This window comes from Podarcis muralis, chromosome 15 (assembly GCF_964188315.1).
Source record: "Podarcis muralis chromosome 15, rPodMur119.hap1.1, whole genome shotgun sequence".
Lineage (NCBI taxonomy): Eukaryota > Metazoa > Chordata > Lepidosauria > Squamata > Lacertidae > Podarcis > Podarcis muralis.
This window is the reverse complement of record NC_135669.1, coordinates 36,396,143-36,412,323: the sequence shown is the minus strand read 5'-3', so window position 1 is coordinate 36,412,323 and position 16,181 is coordinate 36,396,143. Positions and strand designations below refer to the sequence as shown.

The 16,181-nt window shown below is 46.2% G+C and overlaps 1 protein-coding gene across 2 annotated transcripts in view; it reads left to right on the top strand.

The window, feature by feature from the left end:
• Window positions 1–16,181, top strand: part of RAP1GAP2 (RAP1 GTPase activating protein 2) — a 192,570-nt gene that overhangs the window by 14,253 nt on the left and 162,136 nt on the right. Inside the window, exon 1 of one of the 2 annotated variants that reach the window (XM_028707783.2) lies at window positions 606–881. The exons of the other annotated variant lie outside the window; for it this stretch is intronic. The gene's annotated coding sequence lies outside the window, so the exon portion shown is untranslated. Of the gene's footprint in view, window positions 1–605; window positions 882–16,181 lie in introns of those variants that run through there. 2 annotated transcript variants of the gene reach the window in all.

The window sequence follows — 16,181 nt, the reverse complement described above, 5'->3', positions numbered from 1 at the left end:
CAATTCCAGTTGAGAGGGAAATAGCAGATGATGAGAGAGGCTTTCGCTTGCTAGCCCAGAGAGCTGCTGCCAGCCAGAGTTGACGATGCTGAGCTCGATGGGCAAATGAACGACATGATCTGATCTGTTAGAATGCTGCGCAGCGTAGCAGACAAGGGTGTGATTCCCCACTCAAACTGGGATGCTTAGCTAATTGATCACGGGCCACTTCTTAAACTATCCCACCTCATGGATTTGTTGCGGAGATAGAATGCTGGGTGGAGGGAACCATGCAAGCTAACTTGCGCTGCTTGGATTATAAAGGCAGGATATAAATACAGTATTTCTTAAAAATAAATAAACGAACAAGCATACGCAGTTATGAGGTCGGCTTCACAGCTGGCTGGGGGTTTGAACCAAAGTCTCCTTGATGCATCTAACAATAGTGGCAGCATCACTGCACTGGCCGAAGTGCAGAATGGAAGATGGGTTCCTCCCAAAGCCCTGTGGGGTCCCCCCCTCTGTTTTTCTTTGTTTCTCCCCCATGTATAGTAGCCTGAATGCTGCCGAACCAATTCTTTTGTGTTTCTTGCAAGAAGCGTGGAAGGTTTGCGAGATGTGCGGTGGCTCATGAAAACACCGAACGCCCCCTTGTGGCTGGGAATGCTGCTGGTTTCTTGCCAAGAGACCGTAGAGCATTAAAACAGCAGGTTAGCAAATGCAGACACATCATCTACTCCAAATCAACAATGCCATAGAAGCTTTTCTGCGAGAGAAACACTGAGCGGCTGGCTCCATAACTGCATGCCCTCCTTCCTTGTCTTTGAAATAAATAAACCTTGCCTTGATGTTGACTGTGAGCATCAACGTCGCATAAAGTGAAGCAGCAAGGCAATTTTAAGGTAAGGATCCGATTCTTGTCTCGGCTGAGCCATAATCTGAACGTAAAACAATGCTCATATGACATGTGCCAGAGCATGATGCGTCGAGAGAATTTGCACTCCGGAACGGCAGAGATGCTCTTATGCACAAAGTCTGTCTGTCTGTGCTTCTGTATATTTTGCATCAATGGGGACGGGGTGCCTTTCAAGCTTCTCAAGCAATAACCATTTCAACATGTTTGCTTTTTCTACTATTACTACCGCAGAACCGTAGAGGCATGTGTAGCCTTAGGAAAGGGGCTTTACAGGAGGTTGTGTTGTCTGCTGATGTTACAGGGTTGTGGGTACGGAAAATCGTTTTGAGGAGGCTGAACAATTCTCGGGCATCTGTGGGGCAATTGCGAGGGTCCAAGGAGGTGGCGGCAACTTGGGACAAGGGTTCCTGTTTGAATATGTCATAGACGAAATGGGGCACGCTCCAGATTGTCTAGGCGTGCAAGCCTTAATTTGCTAACTTGTCGGAAGGAGAAAATGCAGGATCAATATTGTGCTAAGAGAGGGAGATCCCCTTCCCATATCTTTCACAAAAGCGCTGCTTTGCTCCTGCAACTCTGGATCTCTTGCTTGCTTAGGAGGAAAAAATGCATTCATCTATAGGTCACACCGTGTTGTGCAAGTGAGGCTCCCTGTTTATAAACTAGACCAATGCAGCAGCAAGAGAACGATTTGGCAGAATGTTTTTGACCTCCACTGTTAAATGACCAGAGTGAGATTACTGCTAGCAAGAGTGGCAATCGTCTCCTTTTGGTTACCCTTTCCCAATAACTGCACTGCAAAAGGTTGAAATTGTTTAGCCCCATATGGAAGCTGAAAGAGCAACACAAGGGTGCAACAGGATATATGGTTTGTAAAGTGGTCTGGTCTGTGTCGAGGGGCAGAACATTGCAAATATTGCCATAGTCCCTCCAAGAACCACAAGGGCTAGGTGCCTGGGCACTTTCTATACAGAGGCTTCCTGGCATGCAGATGGTTAAAAACGGTTGTCTACAGCAACCTGCTGTGTGGTGGTGCTCACTGGGACTGGTGGGGTGGAAGTCAGGAAGACCAGCAGAAAGTGGAGCCAGAACCAGCGAGAAGCAGAACTAACTCCTTCTAATTTTGTCCTCTTCCTCCTCTTCCTTGCTGAGATCTGCAAGGGCAATGCTGATACGAAGAAGCTGACAAACAGAGCCACCTCCTGGTCTGGTGGCAAGTAAGAAGGGAGATGGGCTTGAGGAACTGAGATGGAGGTTGGTGGGGCAGTGACCCACCTGATGATCCAGCCTCCACTGCTGCTGGGTATGATATGAAGTCTTCCTTTGGACTGACCTGAAGTGGAGGGAAGTCTGCTTTCACTGCGCCACTCTGTAACCCACATCTAGGTGGGGTGGCGGTGGACCTGGGAAGCTGTCCTATGCCAGGTCAGAGAGCTCAGCTGGTAGAGCATGAGGGTCGTGGGTTCAAGCCCCATGTTGGGCAAAAGATTCCTGCATTGCAGGGGGTTGGACTAGGTGGCTCTTCCAATTCTACGATTATGTTTTTTTCATCTAGCTCAGTATACTCCAGGGACTTGGGGAGAGACAGACAGACAGACACGTGTGCGTGCACACACAGGACTTTCCCATCACTCGCTGTCTTTAAACTGAACGTGCTAGGGAATGAGCCTAGGACCCGTCTTCACACTGTCTCACTCTGTAAAACCAGCAAAGAGATTCAGTACAGTGATTCCATTAAGATTAGTGGCAGCCAGTGCCCATTGAGACTGGGGGGACGGGAGCCAAACAGTTAGTGGCACCAGAGCCAATTCCAGTTTCTCCCCCATCGTCCTCCTGGATGAGCTCTACAAGGGCAGCGTTGAGCCTATGGAAGCTGGACTGGTTGCAAGTAAGAAGGCAGGCGTCTGGCGTCTGGCTGAGGGCAGAATGAGGTTGGTGGGGCAGTGCCTCATTCACCCTCATGGCCCAGCCTTCACAGGAGCTTCTGCACATGAGCCTGTACCCTCCCTCCATGTGGTATTAACTGCATGGCAAATGATGCTCCTGGGCAGGGCTACTGCCTGCTTGACTTCTGGTTTCTGTGAACCAAGAATGCAGAACCTGGTGCCCTTCCAAGGTGGCTGACCTCTTATTCCCAGTAGGCATAGCTAGCTTGGCCAACAGCCACGAATGATGGGAGATGGACTCCAAGAAGGCCACAGGTTTCCCCATACTTTGCTTCCTCTCTCTATTCTCTATGGAAAGATTATGGGTTCAACTTGGTGCCGGTCCATCCATTAGACAAAACGAAGCAATGACAGGAGATGGAGGTGATGGACAAGCACTCCTCTGGGCGCTGCTTTCTTGTTTCGCCTGAGCACCGTGACTCTTCTTTCCCACCTTGTTTTTCTGGGATGCTGTCCAGCAGAGGTGGTCAGCAGCTACCCGGCCACTCCTGTGAGCTGTGGCTGCTGTCCGCAGTGCAGGATGCATGGGTTGCTGTGGCAGCAAGGGATGTGGCTGGCTGGTGTTGAAGGCATCTTTAAAGGCTGTGGGGGCGGCTGCTCATATCAACACTGTCATGGCAGTCAGGGCAGCAGGAAAGGGTGGGCTTTTGCTTTCCCTGCTCACTACCTTGGAAAGATGAGGGGAGAGGAGCAATGGGTCGCCCTGGGGAGGGGAGAGGTTCGATGGCTCGCTTTGGTTGCATCTTGCATTAGCCCTGGCTTGGTTTATGTAGTACATTTCATTTACACCTCCATCTTTTCCTCCAAGGAGCTCAAGGTGGTAGACCTGGTTCCGCTCTCCCCATTTTACCTGCAAGGTACGGTAGATCAGGCTGAGAGTCAACTGCAGGTCCAAGTTCACCCAGTGAGCTTCATGGCTGAGTGACGATTCGAACCCAGATCACAATCCAACACTTTAACTGTTATAACTTTGCCACCAACACGTTTGAGATCCTGGGGTTTCAAAGGTGCTTGATGAACCACCCCCTCACCGCCCCATTTCTCTGCTCTTTCTTTTTGTTTAAAATCTTATTTGCTGGCACTCACCCACCTGAGACACTGCTAGAGGGAATGAGCCCCCCCAACCCCCCAACCCCCCGCAGAGAAGACCTGCTGCTCAGCGATAGAGCATTTGTTCAGTCCTCATTATCTCTTGGTAGGACTCTCCTCTGCCTGAAACCCTGGAGAGCGGCTGCCAGTCAGTGCAGACAATACTGCGCTGGGTGGGCTAATGGTCTGACTCATCCTAAGGCAGATTCTTTTTTTTAAAAAATCTGATTATTTACTGGAAGTTTTCAACATAGAATACAATAAAAAACAAACTAAATAAAAATAGAGAAGGGGGGAAAGAAAGAAAGAAAGAAAGAAAGAAAGAAAGAAAGAAAGAAAGAAAGAAAGAAAGAAAGAAAACAATGAGAGGAAATAGGAGGGTAAAGAAAGAGAGAGAAAAAAAATAAAATACAGAGCCCTCTTTCAAGGACAGATCTTAACCCTTATTTCACCCAAAAAGGAGTGGAGCTTCCCAGTTTTCAGTTGGGAGCTTCCATTTCTTCTTTCAGCCTCCCACCTGGGAGTTCTTCCCTTCCCTGCTTCCCACGCAGAGTTCCTCTTTGGTCACCCATCACCTTCTTGTGAGTATCCTCCTCAACCCAACATAGGTAAAGGTAAAGGGACCCCTGACCATTAGGTCCAGTCTTGGCCGACTCTGGGGTTGCGGCGCTCATCTCGCTTTACTGGCCGAGGGAGCCGGCGTACAGCTTGCGGGTCATGTGGCCAGCATGACTAAGCCACTTCTGGCAAACCAGAGCAGTGCACGGAAACACCGTTTACCTTCCCGCCAGAGTGGTACCTATTTATCTACTTGCACTTTGATGTGCTTTTGAACTGCTAGGTTGGCAGGAGCAGGGACCAAGCAACGGGAGCTCACCCCATCGCGGGGATTCGAACTGCCAACCTTCTGATCGGCAAGTCCTAGGCTCTGTGGTTTAACCCACAGCACCAACCGCGTCCCGCAACCCAACATAGAGGACATCAAAAAACCAAATGCAACTTAAACAACCTCCCCCCCCAAAAAAACAGCAACAAAACAGACAAAAGCTAAATGTCATTAAAAATAATTTCAGATAGCATAAAATAGAAAGAGAAAGAGAGAGATAAAGGAAAGAAGTAGAGAGGACTTCTCATTCTCCATCTGCCCATTTTTCAGATTATTCAAAATACAGTGGTACCTCAGGTTAAGTACTTAATTCGTTCCGGAGGTCCATACTTAAGCTGAAACTGTTCTTAACCTGAAGCAGCTAATGGGGCCCCCCGCTGCGCCGCTGGAGCACTATTTCTGTTCTCATCCCGAAGCAAAGTTCTTAACCTGAAGCACTTTCTGGGTTAGCGGAGTCTGTATGTATGTAACCCAAAGTACCACTGTATCCAAAACATTCGCTCCAGGGCAATGTCCAGCTGTTCCTCAATCTGTGGGCATTGTTTCTTCAATCTTCAATCCCAGTCGAGCCTAAGGCAGATTCCTATACGGCACCTAAACATCTGGCCTGTCTCCTAAACGCGTCATTCTTTCAAACATCTGTTGACTATCTAGGCACCTTCATCTATGCATTCACAGACGTGGAGCTGTGCCACACTAACTGGGAAATGGATGGAATGTCCTTAGCACTGGGGTGAAATGATGCCTATATCTTCACTGCCAGAGGCAGGGTACCTCTGAATACTGGTTGTGGGGAGTGTCACAGGTGCGTCAGGGCCCTGCTTCTGGACTTGGGCAGCTGGTAGGCCAGGAGACTGAATTGGTAGCAGAGGGCATGGTGTTGGGATGGGGCTGGTCCGTAACAGCTGGTACCTATTGAGACTGGTTGGATGGAAGCCCAGCAGGAGGTGGAACAGGAGACAATGATAGGTGAAGCAGGCAAGCCTATCTCCAGCAGGCCTCTCCTTATGTTCTTACAGATATATGGCAGAGCTACGCTGAGAATATTTGTGTGAAACTCTGCTTGCACCTTTTCCAACTGCAGAGAAAAGGAAAACCCTGAAGGCTGCACATTTGTAGCTGGCCCAAGACATTATGGCGCCTGAGGAGAATTACAAAATGGCGTCCTCCCTTGCCGAAGGGGTGAATGAAGATCTACGTTGGGAACAAAGGGGAAATAAAGATCTACAAGGAGGGGAATCAAATCAACCTTACCGGATGGTTGAAGTGGAAATCAAAGGCAGAGTGAGGAGGGTCCCAGTCCTGAGCAAGTGGAGACCCCGGGAGACCCCAGAGGGCAGCCATTCTGCCACCTGAGGCAGTGGCCTCACCTTGACTCATGAATGGGCCGGCCCCAGTGCCAGATTTATGTATAAGCTAAACAAGCTATGGTTTAGGGCCCCTAATCTCTTGCCCTTCCCCCCAAATTTAAAGGAAATAAAACCTGGATGTACATTTCCAAAATATAAGATAAAAAGCAAATAAAATAAAACCTACATACAGCAACAGTGTTTTTGGTGTTGTGTAGGCTCCTATTTGTTATGTGCAAATGGCTTTAGATATCTATTAGGACCATAAATTACCATATCGCATATATTCAACACAAAAAACAGTGACAATTTGTTTTGATAAAGGACAGCTGGACATATAAAGGGCCCCATTACCTTCAGTAGTTTAGGGCAGGCATACACAAACTTGGCCCTCCAGATATTTTGGGACTACAACTCCCATCATCCTTAGCTAACAGGACCAGTGGTCAGGGTTGATGGGAATTGTAGTCCAAAAACAGCTGGAGGGTCGAGTTTGCCTATGCCTGGCTTAGGGCCTTACCAAACCTAAATCTGGCCCTGATGTGTGGCATATGTGGTATGTGTTTTTCTTTATTTTGCATGTTAGAACATGATGAAGGCAGGATGCTTGAGGAATTTAATTTGTGCCACACAATCTCAGGGAGAACTGGCCCAATCCACACTTCCCACCTTATTGTATGGGTCAGAAAGGACATGCTCCTTGCCACACAAAAACACCCCAAGGTGTGGGTGGAGCAGGAATGGTGGGATGTGACCTGGGCCAGATAGAGAAGCCTAGGTAAAGGTAAAGGGACCCCTGACCATTAGGTCCAGTCGTGGCCGACTCTGGGGTTGCGGCGCTCATCTCGCTTTATTGGCCAAGGGAGCCGGCGTACAGCTTCCGGGTCATGTGGCCAGCATGACTAAGCCGCTTCTGGTGAACCAGAGCAATGCACGCAAACACCATTTACCTTCCTGCCAGAGCGGTACCTATTTATCTACTTGCACTTGATGTGCTTTCGAACTGCTAGGTGGGCAGGAGCAGGGACCGAGCAACGGGAGCACACCCCGTCGGGGGGATTCGAACCGCCAACCTTCTGATCAGCAACTCCTAGGCTCTGTGGTTTAACCCACAGCACCACCTGCATCCCATAGAGAAGCTTAGTCAGCTGCTTTAGGCCCATGGGTGGAGGGTCCCTACCTCTGCTCTACACTGACTGGCAGCAGCGCTCCAGAGTTTCTGGCAGGAAGTCTTTCTCAGCCACCCCTAGGGATGCTGCTGGGGATTGAAGCTGCAACCTTACAAAAGAGTAAATGGGCAATTCTGCTGCTGCACTGAGTAACCAAGCCCCTTCCCAGAAGGATTTCTCCACTGACACGCAGCAGCCGTTTCTGATAATGGTATTTTTGAATTATTGCGACCTCTCTATTGAGCAACATTGATTCTTAATTGCATTGCTTGTTTTTGCTTTCTCGATGCACCACTGTGTTGATTATATTGGCGGAAATGTGCTTCTGTGTGTTTTTAATGCCTTGTTATTGTTGTGAGTGGCTTGGAAGTAGGCTTCGGGGAGAAATTCACTTCCATCTGCATTTAAAGGGAAACTTGTCCGAATCCACAATGTTGTAAACTGAAACATCCCCATTCTTTGAAATGGACAACTCTGTGAATTCTGCAACGTGGTTCTCCAGACAACTATTGTGTTCAATGATGCGTAGACTCAAGGCTTTTTCCCCCAGCCAAAATTCGCCAGAACTCAGTTCCGGCTCCTCTCAGGTGGGCATTGCCATTATAAGAGAACAAGGGAGGTGTTCATGGTGAGTTCTGGCACCTCATTTTCTTGGAAAATTTGTTGTTGTTTAGTCGTTTAGTCGTGTCTGACTCTTCGTGACCCCATGGACCAGAGCATGCCAGGCACTCCTGTCTTCCACTCCCGCAGTTTGGTCAAACTCATGCTGGTAGCTTCAAGAATACTGTCCAACCATCTTGTCCTCTGTCGTCCCCTTCTCCTTGTGCCCTCCATCTTTCCCAACATCAGAGTCTTTTCCAGGGAGTCTTCTCTTCTCATGAGGTGGCCAAAGTATTGTAGCCTCAGCTTCAGGATCTGTCCTTCCAGTGAGCACTCAGGGCTGATTTCCTTCAGAATAGATAGGTTTGATCTTCTTGCAGTCCATGGGACTCTCAAGAATCTCCTCCAGCACCATAATTCAAAAGCATCAATTCTTCGGCGATCAGCCTTCTTTATGGTCCAGCTCTCACTTCCATACATCACTATCTCGAAAAATAGCACTGCATATACTAGGGTAAAGTGTGCCCAGGAATGCGAATGTTAGTGCAAAGAATGCATGGAAATGCATTACTCTATGCCTTGCAGGAATGTGGACATTAGGCAAAATTGCATATAAAAATGCGTATAGCAGAAGGAATTCGCATGAGAATTCTGATGAATTTTCACAAGGACTTCTTTTTTTAAAAAAAGCAAAATTCACAAAGTGACATAGAAATGTGGAGAACTGAATTTAAAGATGGGAAAATGAGAAACGGAGAGAAACTGGAATGGATATATTTACGTGTCAGAACGTAAGACGAGCCAGCCAGATCATGCCAATGGCCCGTCCAGTCCATCACCCTGCTCTCACAGGGGTCAGCAAGATCCCTCCATGGGAAGTAGGAACTGAGCACAAAAGCCCTCTGCCCTCCTTGGGTTTCCAGCAAATGGCATTCAGAAGCACGATTGCCTCCATCTGTGGAAGCAGAGCCTAGACATTATGACTTGTAGCCACTGATAACCTCATCCCCCGTGAGTCTGCCCAATTCTATTTGAAAGCCATCTAAGTTGGTGGCCTTTCCTGCCTCCTGAGGCAGCAAGTTCCATAGTTTAATTGTGTGCTGCATGAAGAATTATTACTTTCCTTGTCCTGAATCTTCAGCTTCATTAGGTGCCCTTCAGTTCCAGCGTTATGAGAAAGGAAGAAAAACTTTCCTCGATTCACTTTCTCCATGTCATATATCATTTTACCATGCTACCTCTTTTCTCTAAACTAAAAATGTCCAAATACTGCATTTTTTCCTCATAAGGGAGCCACTCCATCCCCTTGATGATGGGTAGGCAAACTAAGCCCCGGGGGCCGGATCTGGCCCAATTGCCATCTAAATTCGGCCCATGGACGGTCTGGGAATCAGCGTGTTTTTACATGAGTAGAATGTGTGCTTTTATTTCAAATGCACCTCTGGGTTATTTGTGGGGCATAGGAATTCGTTCATCCCCTCCCCAATATAGTCTGGCCCCCCACAAGGTCTGAGGGACAGTGGACCGGCCCCCTGCTGAAAAAGTATGCTGACCCCTGCCCTTGATCATTTTGGCTGCCCTTTCCAAACCTTTCCCAAGTCTGCAATATCCTTTTCCAAGTGAGGTGACCAGAACTCTACACAATACTCCCAGCAACAATAGATTGGTATAACGGCGTTGTGATACTGACGGTTTTGCTTTCAATTCCCTCTGTGGAACTCAGTGCTGCTGTTGGAAAAGGGTACTCCAAACTACGTAACCATGGTGACTGGAGGTTGGAACGAGTCGTATTCAGAACATCCATACAATAATGTCTGTGGGAGCTGTTAACGTTCTGCATTGTGTTTGCCTTTGAGCAGGTGTTTGATCTCGATTCCTGGGGAATATTTCCCCCTGGTATAACAGTTTTTCAGGTCTCTCTCTCTCTCTATCCCCCCCCCCCCCCACTCAAAACTATTCTTGTTAACTGTTCTTAGATAGCTTAACACAACGAGATTTCAAAATTCTTGGGTGAGGGATGGTTGAATCGACCAGTTTTGGTTTCTCATTCTTTTCCATCTCAAGTTCAGTTCTTCACAATTCCATATTGGCAGAATGATAATAATAATAATAATAATAATAATAATAATAATAATAATAATAATAATTATTTATTATTTGGACCCCGCCCATCTGGCTGGGTTTCCCCAGCCACTCTGGGCGGCTTCCAACAAAGACCAAAAATACACTAAAATGCCACACATTAAAAACTTCCCTGAAGAGGGGTTGATGGCTAAACTACTCTTGGAATCGTGACACTGCAAGGGGAATAGAGGCTCTCTTGATGCCTCTCAGCACCCCTAACAAACTGCAGCTCCCAGAATTCTTTGGGAGAAGCCATGGCTGTTCGAAGTGGTATCCTAGTTCCTTAAATGCACTCTCCAGATGTGGCTGAGGGCTGCTTCCCTAAACTGGGAGCATGCAACCTCAGGTTGGTATGGGGCCAATCTGCCTCTTTCTCCACAGCCCACTGGATGGGGAAAGTTAGGATGAGCTAAGTGAGTGGAAGAAAGAGAGAAAGGAATGCCCCCCATTTGACAGGAGCCCCATCAACCATCATCATGTGGTCCCTGATAGATTTGCCCTGATGGAATAAAGGTAAAGGGACCCCTGACCATTAGATCCAGTTGTGGCTGACTCTGGGGTTGCGGCGCTCATCTCACTTTATTGGCTGAGGGAGCCAGCGTACAGCTTCCAGGTCATGTGGCCAGCATGACTAAGCTGTTTCTGGCGAACCAGAGCAGCGCACGGAAACACCGTTTACCTTCCCGTCGGAGAGGTACCTATTTATCTACTTGCACTTTGACGTGCTTTCGAACTGCTAGGTTGGCAGGAGCAGGGACCGAGCAACGGGAGCTCACCCCATTGCGGGGATTCAAACCACCAGCCTTCTGATCGGCAAGTCCTAGGTTCTGTGGTTTAACCCACAGCGCCACCCGCGTCCCTACCAGAGCAGCTACAACCCATTAAAAACACATGTTTATGCCCACCCCTCTCCCCTAAATGTTAGGCTCTAATATATTAGAATCGATGTGCTTTCATGGTTTCTGGACAACAACCCATTTGCCCATCCTTTATATACCCAAATTACATTTCTCAACGCCCTTGCTGCTGCATTCCTCACTTGCCTGATCCAGTCCCAAACAGATGGATAAGCATTTTTGGAGCTGCTTTTCTTCCCTGTTGGCAGCCAACAGGATTTATATTGGTTTGTTTTTGTAGGGATTTTATATAGTGGCAGAGGGGGAAAAAAACCACAACCCCAGAGATATCTCTCTCATGTTGTGTGCGGGTGTGTGTGCCGATTTGCGTGTTTCGAAAGGGGTGCGACTGCCAGAGTTTCCAGTCCTCCAGGACAAATCCATATCTGGAAACGCTACACAGAAGTGAGCCTCTCGCTGCTTTTAATGATTCTGGAGTAAATCCAGGGCAACACTGGTCTTGTCTGTGTGCTGCTCAAAACAAACAAACCATCCTATTTGGATATACAGATAGATTTGATCTCAAGGTCACCTGGCTTCTAAAAATGGCTCCTTTCTTTGCTTCCTTATTGGGACTCAGCCCAAGTCTGCAAGATCTTGTTTGTGGGACTAAGAGATGCAGTCGGGGCCACCTTGCAAACAGGCTCTTCAGTTGTGTAACGCGGCCATTGTTTCTTTCCCCCCTTAAAATATAGGCCGGCCTTTGAGTTATGATTAATGGCCTTGATTTCCAGCTACCGCTCCAGTGCTCCCTGGAATTTCTCTTACAAGTGGAGTGGGTGGAGCCCAACTTTGGGACTCCTCCGGAGCAGGAGTGATGATGTCATCGACTGGAACACCAGGGGAATTGATGGGCTGTTCTTGTTCTGGATAGTAAGTGAAGCAAGAAGGAGGCTTTTGAGTTGCACTATTATTTTGCAACAGCTTAGCACAGCTAAGACTGAAGGAAACAGCCAAACAGAGGCTGGGTACAACTTCCCTTTTCTTCCACGGGCTTCTTATTTCAGGCTAGCAGTTTAAATAGCAACGCTTGTTTGCAAGTTTGTCTTTGCAACGTAAAGCCTTTCAGCAGGCTGCAGATCTATTAATAAAGGTCATTGTGCTTTACAAGTTAAACCACCACATCACTGGTTTTGGACAGAGATGGATGAGCTTGTCTCCACTTGGCTCAGATTGAAAACCCTTGGAAAGCTTGGTTTATTTTCCAAATCACAGCACTGGACTACGAGGAAAGCCTCCTAACTCGGTAGTGTGATGGGAAGGGGAACCCTTCCAAAATCAAGCACTTCTTCTTAACCTTTCAAAACCCCCACGTCTCTCTTTCCCATGGTACTATTGGTCCAAAGTCTGCAGAGAGGAAGGCTGTGTATGCACCAGAGAACTCTGGAGACCTGCAGTTTAGCCTTATAACTCTATAACTCCCAGCACTCTTTACAATCTGCAGCCCCAGGATTCTTTGAGGGAAGCCACCTGCTTCAAATTGTGCTTTAAATTCTGGTGCTTACCCACAGCCCATGCTTCTGTGATCATTCTTGTTACGTAAGATACCAGTAGCCCAGAAGAAGAAGCTGCAATCTCCCAGAGAGCAACATTTCAGAATCTGTGGGCTGGGCTTTCATCTAAATAATGCATCTTTTCCTACCGCCTCCTTTTTTTTTTTATTTTACAAGATGACATTTTAGACATCGAAAATAATCACTGTGGCTTGCTTTTCTGCTTCTGGAGAGTTGCCAAACTGGCTTTGAGTCTAGAAGTAACATGAAATCTGGGGGGTAGGAGAAGACAGCAGGCGAGGCTCGCTTACAGACTTTGGTCCGCATTCCCTGCGGAGGCTGGTCGATAATGCTAAAAGCACATGCGTTGCATTTTTATCTAATGCCATTGTCTGTGTTGCAACCTCCCGGCCCTTCATATCTCTGCGCACCATCACCATAAATAGATGAACTGCCCCACCGCTGCGTGAAGTATTAATGGTGCAATCAATCTTTCATGGCGCAAGGTTGCAAAGGAGAGAATTATTTCGTCCTTCCTAGGCATAATTTCAGAACCTTGTCGACTTTCTCCCCCCTGCCTCCCCAATTAGTATGAAGAAAATAATAATAATAATAATAATAATAATAATAATAATAATAATAATAATAATTAATTAATTTATTTATACCCCGCCCTTCCTGGTTCAAAAACCGGGCTCAGGGCGGCTAACAACAAATTTAAAACACTCTAAAACACTTAATTATAAAAGCAGCATAAAATACAGTATAAAAACATGAACAACAATAAAAGACAAAAATCAAAAATCAATTAGATAATCCCCAGGGCTAGCTGGCTGAATATACTAAATTGTAAAGATTTTCCTGGTTAGCTGCCTTTCGATTCTCCTGAATTGTGGCCCAACTTGGATGGCGTTAAAAGAAAACTGGGCAAATTCATGGAAGAAAAGATGATCAATGGCTACTAGGCAAGATGGCTAAGCTCTGCCTCCATGGCTGGAGGCAGTAACACTTCTGTATATTGGTTACTGGAAACTGCAGGTGGGGAGAGTTGTGCTGGGCCTCAGGTACCATTTCTGGGCTTCCCCTTTGGGGCATCTGATTGGCCACTGCGAGAACAGGATGCTGGATGAGATGGCCCACTGGCCTGATCCAGCAGGCTTTTCTTGTGGGAATGTTGTGGATTGTAGGAGAGGTTATATCGCTTATATCAGGAGCCAGTGTGGTGTAGTGGTTAAGAGCGGTAGTCTTGCAATCTGGGAAACCAGGTTCGCGTCTCTGCTCCTCCACATGCAGCTGCTGGGTGAGCTTGGGCTAGTCACACTTCTCTGAAGTCTCTCAGCCCCACTCACCTCACAGAGTGTTTGTTGTGGGGGAGGAAGGGAAAGGAGATTGTTAGCCGCTTTGAGACTCCTTCGGGTAGTGATAAAGCGGGATATCAAATCCAAACTCTTCATCTTCTAAATATTATCCTTCCTCACTCATGCTAGTGTGTCAAGTATACATTCCCCTTATACAGCAGGAAGCTAGTTTGCAGATTCGTTTGAATCTCTTAAAGGTAACGGTAAAGGGACCTCTGACCGTTAGGTCCAGTTGCGGACGACTCTGGGGTTGCGGCGCTCATCTCGCTTTATTGGCTGTGGGAGCCGGCATATGGTTTCCGGGTCATGTGGCCAGCATGACTAAGCTGCTACTGGTGAACCAGAGCAGCGCATGGAAACGCGGTTTACCTTCCTGCCGGAGTGGTAGCTATTATCTACTTGCACTTTGATGTGCTTTTGAACTGCTAGGTTGGCAGGAGCAGGGACTGAGCAACGGGAGCTCACCCTGTCGCGGGGATTTGAACCGCTGACCTTCTGATCAACAAACCCTAGGCTCTGTGATTTAACCCACAGTGCCACCCGCGTCCCTCTTAATTAAGATTATTTCCTGGTGTCCCCTTTTATCCCTCCTAAAAGAAGAAAGACATGAGAGTCTTTCTGAGTAAGTGACAAACAAGTTTACTCACATTTCAGTTCACGATACGATCCCTGAAAGGCAGGCTTTACTTGATAGTTACACAATAAACTGTGAGTTCATCTCATAGGGAGACTGAACTCATGTGCTGCTGGCTGAGAGCCAGCAGACGGCAAAATTTCATTAAGAGTCCAGCTCTCAATAAGTGTGCATTCTTGAATCTCTTTAGTTAAGCAATCCAGTCTGTCTTGCCCAGATTGGATTTATTCCTGATAAAGTCCCTTTGATCCCTCTCAAGAGAATAAACACACAACAGTCTTTCCTTAAATGTAACAAGAAGTTTACTCACATTCAGTTCACAGTATGATTCCTGAAGGCAAGCTTTGGCTTGTAGTTACAGAGAAAGGTGTGGATTCATCTGGCTGGAGTAAGATCCCCCTGTCTGTGTCCACTCTAGGAAAACAAGGAATGTTGTATTTGACTGCTCCAATGGATTACATCCCACACTTCTGATGTTCTTACCCTATATTAACAATAAATGTTAATAATAATAGTAATAGGGAATGTAGAAAAATAACTAATAATGCAGAAAAATGGAAACGATGCAAATAAACATAACTAAAATCATGTTACAATATTTCATATAGGTCAATAAATGATATTGATTTATGTTGAACTGAACCTAATCATTACAAAATGCAACAAAGATTGAGTTCTATGAATTTGTTTGCTTGCTCTCTTGTCTCTCTCTCTCTAATATGATATGCAAGTTTTCTTAGTATTCCTATATTCCAGATGTTTTCCAGCCAGTCTAGAATTGAGGGTGCCCAGCTTTTCCCTGAAGCTTTAGACATAGTTATCTTTAGCAATAGAAATCTTCATTGCTGTAAACAATTTCTAAACTATTTCCAGGCAAAAACTGAGCCCTATAGATATCTACATGGGAGGCACCAGCTTTGTGAAGGATGTTCTCTCTATTCCTCATATATTTCCCCAATGAATGGCTGTTTTGTCTATGTAATAAGAGTAAAATATATAAGCATGAATGTGTTACGGTGACCCCAACAGTGATATGTTTCCTTGAGCTTTATTACTCTGGTACATTTTTCTATAAAAAGTCTCTCTGTTGCCTTTGCTTTCTAACCTTGACTGTGTTGAGTATTTTGACCATGTACACTATGTCCCAAAGTTTTACGATCCTGTCCTCGACTGTTGGAGTTCTTCCCCCAACCCAGTATACACAAATAATAATCTGGACAGCCATTAGAAGAAGTGCTATCATTTATTTATCCTCAGATGAAGCTAAGTCCTTTGTATAAGAGAACAGTACAGTTGACAGGTCTAAGAGTAGTTTATAGTCTGTTGTTATTGAATAATATACAGGCGACTTCTCACTAACAAAGGGAGAGAGGCAACATAACAGAACCTCTATAATACTATGAAAAAAATTAAAGGGAGAAACATCGTCATTTACTTTGTCGTTCCAGAAATGTAAAAGGAAGGCCCACCTCTCAATAAGTGTGCATTCTTTTTTAAAATAAGATCATATTAAAGCTTTTTCACAATACAATAAGACAAAAGAAACTAATCTAAATAAAAACACAGAGAGAAAGATAAAAGTAAATACAGCGCCCTCTCTCAAAAGCAGCTCTTAACCCTTGTCTCTGGAATGCTCTTCAGTTCACACAAAACCTTTGTTTTCAATTAATGTCTTTTCTTGATTGTAAAGCACAGTATTACAGATAGACTCTGAAACTAATGAAGTTTAAGATCAGGGCCCT